Source organism: Bidens hawaiensis, unplaced genomic scaffold (genome assembly GCF_021521415.1).
Source record: "Bidens hawaiensis isolate Kalapana, Puna unplaced genomic scaffold, B.hawaiensis_p1.1 tig00000864_1, whole genome shotgun sequence".
In the NCBI taxonomy this organism is placed as follows: Eukaryota; Viridiplantae; Streptophyta; class Magnoliopsida; order Asterales; family Asteraceae; genus Bidens; species Bidens hawaiensis.
Genome location: NW_027491050.1, coordinates 2,662,261 through 2,669,749, shown reverse-complemented (window position 1 = coordinate 2,669,749; position 7,489 = coordinate 2,662,261). Strand labels below are relative to the sequence as shown.

Here is a 7,489-nt window from a genome sequence, read left to right as displayed (position 1 = left end):
TTTGTTTCCATCTCGTTAATCATATGTCAATCCCGTTTAAAAAACTTAAGCGGGTTATATGCTCGTTACCCAAGGTGTAACTCTCACGGGTCATAACTCGGTCAGCTGCGTTGACTTAACCAAACCGGTCCATAAATCCAACATGTAAATGAATTGAGAAGAAGCATGCATTTTAAATAAGTGAAGCTAAAAAGAGAGTGGGGGTCATAAATGTAACATGTAAATGAATTGATATAATTTAACTCATTGGTAATGGAAAAACACAAGCAGGCTTAGCCTTTGCTAAGGTGAGTCCAAATTCCCAGTCATGTCACATGCATCCTGTTGAAGTTTTGTGTCAATAACCCAATCGAAAATATTGAGTAACGGACCCAACATCATAGGGACCATACAGAGTGCTAGTGGCAAACCAGGGCATATCCTTCGTCCAGCACCAAACGGGATTATATCGAAATGTTGACCACGAATATCATGTTTTGAGTCCCAAAATCTTTGTGGCTGGAACTCTAGTGCGTTATCCCATAAGGTTGGGTCCCATCCTATGGCCATGCATCCACAAGAACTTGTGTTCCCTCTGGGATGTTGCAGTTATTGAGTTGTTTTTGTCTTTTAACTTCTCAAGGAAGGAGAAAGGGGGCTGGCGGGTGTAATCGTAACGCTTCTTTCACACTGCTTGATAAGTAAGGTAGCCGCAAATCATCATCCTCTTTTATAATTTCACCCTTTCCAATGACTTCTTCAAGCTCCTCTTTTGCTTTAGTCATTGTGTGTGGGTTGTGTAATACTTCAGGCATGGTCCATTCTAATGTGTTGAGATCGGTGCTCGCAGCAAACAAATCCTATATCATTGTATGAAATTAGATGTAAATATTGAAACAAGAGAGAGAAATTAAATTATTTAGGTTTATTACCAATTGTTAATTTATTCTAGGTGATTTTTGGAATATCTCGTACTATTTAGGCAGTTTGCTACCCCCAACCTGGCAACTCGGTAAAGTTTTTTTGGTGGGAAACGAACTCCAGGCTATTTGGTATAAAACTATTATCAACGGGATAAGGTCGGTGAAAATTTATACGCAACTCGTTTGTTAGTCACGCAAACTTATCAAATGCAATTACCAACCCAGTTTAAAAAAAAAAAAGAAAAACACTATAAAACTTCTATCAGTTCATTTTTAAGGTTGCAAACTGCCTCAAAATATATCGACATTGAAAGAGAAATTACCTAAAATCCAAGTAATGAATATCTAGAAACGATTTTGTGTGTTAGTGTCATCTCCAAATAAACCTTAGTTTTGAGAAAATATAGATATTTAGTAATAAAAGAAACTTTCAGCACAAATTATTGTAGAAAAGTAAATAACACTTACCAAAAACAAGCCCTTCAGGCTGGTGTGATTAATCTCGTTTGGGTTATCTTGAATGAATTTCAAAACACGTCCAATACATCATTTTTCTCTAATCTCCCCATTCGTATCCGCTATTCAATTAACTCGCTAAATACTTTAAGAGCCTTCCCCAAATGATGAGTCATTCTTCTCCTGATCCCTTGTGGATCAATATTCTTCAATACCGGAAAATAGTCCACAATATTTAGCTTTGCGGCCTCCACCATAATGTTTGCAATCAAAATTTTAAATTCTTTACCAGAATCTTCATATGGGTCTATTAGATCCTTGGAAGACTAGCTTTTTGGCAGTATGCTACTAGCTTTTCAACTTTTTGTCGCCTCAAGTGTTGGTTTGTTGCAAGGGAGTTGTTGGAGAAGATATTGGAATTAAGGATCCTTCTGAAGGTGCACCACTCCTTATAGGCAGGTATCCATACGATGGAGTGCAGGGCATGGTTATGAGCATGCAAGGCGTCGGAGACATGACGGGCAGAGAAAGCAAGATCTTGCTTTTTAAGTACTTCTTCGGCTGTAGTGGCCGAGGAGATGACAGCTGTGGTGACATAACTGAGTTTTAAAGAGACTACTGGGCCATGTATTTTTGCTAGATTGGTTAAGGACTCGTGTGGTTGGTCTCCAAGTAAGTGTAGGTTTCCGATGACCGGCAGCCGTGTCGGGCCTGGAGGTAAGTTCTTACTTTTGCCCATCCCAAAAATTGAAAAGGTTGTCAAAAATACTGGATTAAAATAAGTCAAGTCAAATGAAAGGAATTAGAGGGAGATATTCGTTCCATATTTGAAGGGATGCAAATCACTAATTTATTATGTAAATCGTTTCTTAAATTATTTTCTTGTATCCTCCCCTATTAAAAGGGATCTTGTCAATCAATTGAAACAATGTCAGTGAATTATTTTTACCTAAAAGACATGGTATCAGAGACACGTTTCTAAGCCTATCGCCTTCTTTCTACCATCTGCTGTGATTCTTTCAAACCCTAGCCACAAAAATAAGGAAAAAATACCATAAAGGAAAACATGACATATGTAGGAGATTTAATCAATCAAACCAACAAAGTCAATGATGAATTGACACTCAAAATTGCTACCCTTTTGAGGAATAGCCTTGGAACTCAAACAAATTTAACGAACTCTGAAAACCTTGTTCTTGGAATCAAATTAAGTGGGGACAATTATGCTCTTTGGTCAACTTTGATGTAAAAGGCAAGTGGTGGATGGGGGAGAGGATCTCATATTACAGGAGACCCTTCACCTCCTTTAAAAACCGATCCAAGTTATATCTGCTGGGAACAAAATGATCAATGTGTGTTTACTTGGTTGATTCAAAACATAGAATCAAGACTTGTAAACAACATCTCACAATATCCAACATCTAAAGCATTATGGGATGGGCTTGAAGTCACGTATGGGTCTGGAACCGACTCTCTTCAAATATTTGATCTTCACAAAAGGGCGAACTTGTTAAGGCAACACAAAGACACACTAGAGAAGTGCTGGAATAAGTTAAAAAAAATCTGGATGACTATAGATAGATGGGACCCGAACCCTATGAAGGATCCCGAAGACACAGAAGTCTACAACAACAAAATTGAAAAGAAAAGATTGTATCAGTTACTTACTACAATCGATGATAAATTCGAGTTAATCAAGCGAGATATCCTTAAGAAAGAACCTCTTCCATCAGTTCAAAGTGCCTATGCCACCATACGACGTGAAGCCGCCAGACTTTAAATTCTCAAGGGTGTGGCACATAATAGCGACACATCTATAGAAATTGGGATGGGTCTAGCCGCTGTGAACCAATCAGGGGGAGAAAAGAACAAAACTAAGTATGACTCACAAGTTAAAGAAGACAAATCGAAGTTGTACTGCACTCATTGTAAGATAAGAAAACATACAAAGGAGGCTTGTTTCAGAATTGTTGGTTATCCAAATTGGTGGGAGAATAACCACCAGGATAAAGGCAAAAGCTCTGTAGCGATTGGGAATCAGAAAGGGGATGAAGATGGGGCACGGGCGACAAAAGAGAAGTCGGCTGCCTTTGGGGGAGCTGCCATAGGAGTCAACGATAGAGGTAAAGGGTTTGGAGATTATACTTCAAGCCTTTCGATTTCCTTTAATTCCCATATTAATCCTAAATTTTTTAAACCAGGATGTTTTGATAAAGTAAAAGGAAATAATTCTTCAAAACAAAAGAATGATAATCACAAAATTAAGGCTCTACATACACAATCTAACCCGATTATAAATTCAAAATCAGAAAAATGGATCTTTGATTGTGGGGCCACACTGTTGAGTTAGATATTTGCTAAGGAAGATTGGAATCTTCTCAACCTCCTCTGGAAATCGGCTAAGTATGGAATGCGAGCAAGCTTGGACTATCGAGCATTGTTTACTACCTTGAGCATGGTCTTTAGAACCATTTCTGGTGAATTCTTCTAAGTGGAAGGCTTCGAGCAAGCTACACTTCTCCGAGCAAGAGTGTTCTTCTATCGAGAATGGATTGCCAATCGAACAAACAACTTGATCATTCAAGTTTTAACTAAGTGATCCGAGCACAGAATGTCAGAGCACATGGTGACAAGCATGGATGCAATAAGAAGATATCATATGCACCAAGCATGGACTTCGAGCATGGTTCAATCTCCCAAGCAAAATTTACATCCGAGCATGCTAAAGATTGTTCAATAAGTCTCAAGACAGGATTAAAGACATCAAGAAGAATGGGCTTGCTCGATGGACTAGTTCGAGCAAAGCAAGGATTGGTCAAGAACAATGAAGCTTTCTAGAGGAGAATATTTTCAGAGAAAATATTCTAAGTAAATTATGCTCAAAGACACTCATTGAGCATACCGTGCATACTGAGTCTGCTCGAGCAAGATACATATCATGCTCGAAGACTATTACACTTGTATTTGTATTTGTCTTTCATTATTTAATGATTAGGGATTCTAGAAGGAATGTCAGGGTTTATAAATAGAGTACTAGATTTCCATTTAGGGCACGGGTGACGCTGGCAACGGACGAAAGACGAGGGCACAAACATTCCAACGAATATTATCTTTATCTCCTCGTACCGCCGCCGTCACGAAACCCTAGACATTCTTAAATGATATGTTAAATGCAGTGAATCTTTATCTTTGAATCTTTTCTTAGTGAATATTATTTTATTGTTTCGTTGTCACTATATCAGACCTTCGTTCCCATCCTTTGAATATCCTAATTCCGCCGGGATATTCAATAGGCCTTTGGGTTATTGGATCTGTGTGCTCTTGTCGACCTACCTTAAAGTTACACCTGATCCTCGGTCCTGACAAGTGGTATCAGAGCCTTGGAAGCTCGCTGAAGGCCACGGGACTGAAGGTTTGTGATAAAGCTTGAAGCTTTACAAAGTTTTCGTCTGTGAAAGATCAGATCTGACCAAGATGGATGATCAAGAAATATCAACAAACATGATTCCAAGACTTTTAGGTCAAGAAAACTTCATCAAATGGAAGGTCTTATTTGAAGCTGCCATTAACTATAATGACCCTGAACTTTGGACCTCTATCAGAGAAGGAAAATATGTTCCATCCACTGCATCAAACAACAACACAACAATAGAGCTCAAAATGAAGAAAAGGGATGACAAGGCATTGTCTATGTTAAAACTTGGTCTCTCTTGGGAGATATTGACTAGTGTCAATCATCACAAACTGCTAAGGAGATGTATGATGCTGTCATTGACATGTTTGAAGGAAACACTGAGTTGAGAGATATCAAGAAAGACAGACTGAAGCAGCAACTTAACCGTTTCAAGTTCAAGGAAGGTGAACGACTGAAGTCAGTGTTGCAAAGATTCATGACTATTGTTAATGAAATCAGAAAAACTGACTTACAAATTTTTGATTTTGAACTAAACAAGAAATTGTTGTCTTCACTGTATGAAGAGTGGTATACTGCAAGTAAGTTTATTAAAGAGAAAGTTAGCTTTCCTAACTCCAAGCTGGATGATGTCAGAGCTTTTCTAAAGGCTGCTGAGCATGAGATGATAGAGAATCATATGATAAGGGAAGAGAAGCCCAGTTTTCTAATCACTAATGCTAGAGTAGCACCAATGGGAAATCTCTCTATTAAGAATCAGCAATAGCCTATTGTAGAAGAGCCTTCTAAATCAGGCTCGGTGTGTAGAGGACAATCGAGGTTTAATGTCCAATTAATTGAGGACGATGTTGCCTCTACAGCTAGTGGACTTCCTCCCTATGTGCAGAATAATTCAGGCCATGGAACTGACTATCAGGTCTTATTCTCAATGTTCACTAATTCCTACAATGCATTTGTGGTGAAAAAAATATCATTCATACAAGTGTAGTGCAGGAAGATTTGGAACAGATTGATGCAGATGAACTGGAGGACATGGATATAAAATGGCAAGCTGCAATTGGCAGTCAGAAGCAAGAGGTTGTATAACCGAACTGGGAGATCATCTTTTTCTGGACCAAATGACCGAATAGGATTTGATAAATCCAAGGCAATATGTTACAACTGCCAGCAACCAGGACATTTTGCTAGAGAATGTAATCCACCAAAGCAATTTGGTAATCAAGTCAATCGAAACCAGTTCTATCAAAATCAACACCAGAATTACCAGGGATCTCAACAGAGAAATCAAATGGTTAATCAAAATCCTTACCAAAATCAGAACAGACCCAAGCAACAACAGGTCCAGCCTCAAAGAAACAATCAACTACAAATTAAGAACAACCAAAACAGCGTTAATACCAATGTGGTGAATCAAGCAAGAGACCAGGGAAGTGTTGCCGTTACTAGGGGACCACAGGATGGGGATTTTGATTGGAGCAACCATGCTGCTGAAATAGAAAAGGAAAATGTTGCTTTTATGGCAAAGGTGTAAGAGAAAGGAGAATCCTCTGGTTCGAAGGTACATTCTGAACTTTCTATTTCTGATCTTCAATTAACCATTGATGAACTAAATCAGGAGATTGGAAAGTGGAAATCGGAGTGTGGAAGGAAAGAGGCTTTCCTAAATGCATTTGAGTCAAGTGAAGGCACATATGAAAATCAAATCAAGAGTCTAGAAGAAGACTACATGCAAGCCTACATGACTCAATCCAAAACGAGTATTGAAATTGATTGATAAAGAAGATGTTTGCTGAATAAAAACTCAAGAATGCAGAGTTATTGATACAAATGGACTTTTCAAAGAACTTAGTGTCAACTAGAAACATTGTTGGGTATGTGGAAAAGATGACTGAAGAGGAAAAATACAAAAAGGTACCACACCTTTTTGTGGAAAATATCCACTGAAGGTAGATAAGGAAAACAGGAATGAGTACCTGAAGCAGTTCAAGAATGTGTTTAAGGGGAAACCTGAGTTTGTGAAGCAATATAAGAATGTGACTATGAGCAAAGATGGAGAGTTTGTTATGGAACAGAAAAAGGAATCAGATGATAAAGTGGTTAAGGAGGATGAAAGGAAAAAGAAATGGAGTGAATACTCCAGTGAAGGAAGCACCTGCAGCTACCACAGTGACAAATCTTCATCTTGCAAGCAAAAGAAGAACGAATCAAAGATAAGTCATGATACAAGGATTCCAAAGCTGCCAAAGATAACTCCCAAGATGAAAAAGAACTTTGAAAATATGATAAGAGAACATGAAGTGTTTGATCTTTGTGACAGATCTGAGATCAAAAAAAATTGATGAATTAAGAAAATCTTCATATGATCAAACCCATCCTCCAATCTATCTAGTGTTTTCAAACCATGAACTCTTTGACATTGGGGATGTTAATTATATGCCTATGAGAAGATATGCAACAAAGCAAGAGATAAGCTCTTCAAAAACTCCATCTCAGTTGAAGAAGTTTGTGTTTGTGAAAGAAAAGTATCCTCAAATACGTGATATTAGCAAGCCTATCAAGATGGACTTCATTAACTCTTTATGCCCCAAAACCTCCTTAGGTTTTGACTTTCCCAAGCCCAGTGATAAGATTAAGGACAAGCAACTACTTGAGGACATGGGAAGTTTTGCAAAAGTGTGGTGTAAGAAGTGTGATGCCTACGGACATCACACTGATTCTT

The 7,489-nt window shown here is 38.3% G+C and overlaps 1 pseudogene; it reads right to left on the bottom strand.

Annotated features, from left to right (window-relative positions):
* Positions 1 to 238: 238 nt before the first annotated feature.
* Positions 239 to 7,258, bottom strand: LOC143543140 (7-ethoxycoumarin O-deethylase-like; annotated as a pseudogene).
* Positions 7,259 to 7,489: the final 231 nt, after the last annotated feature.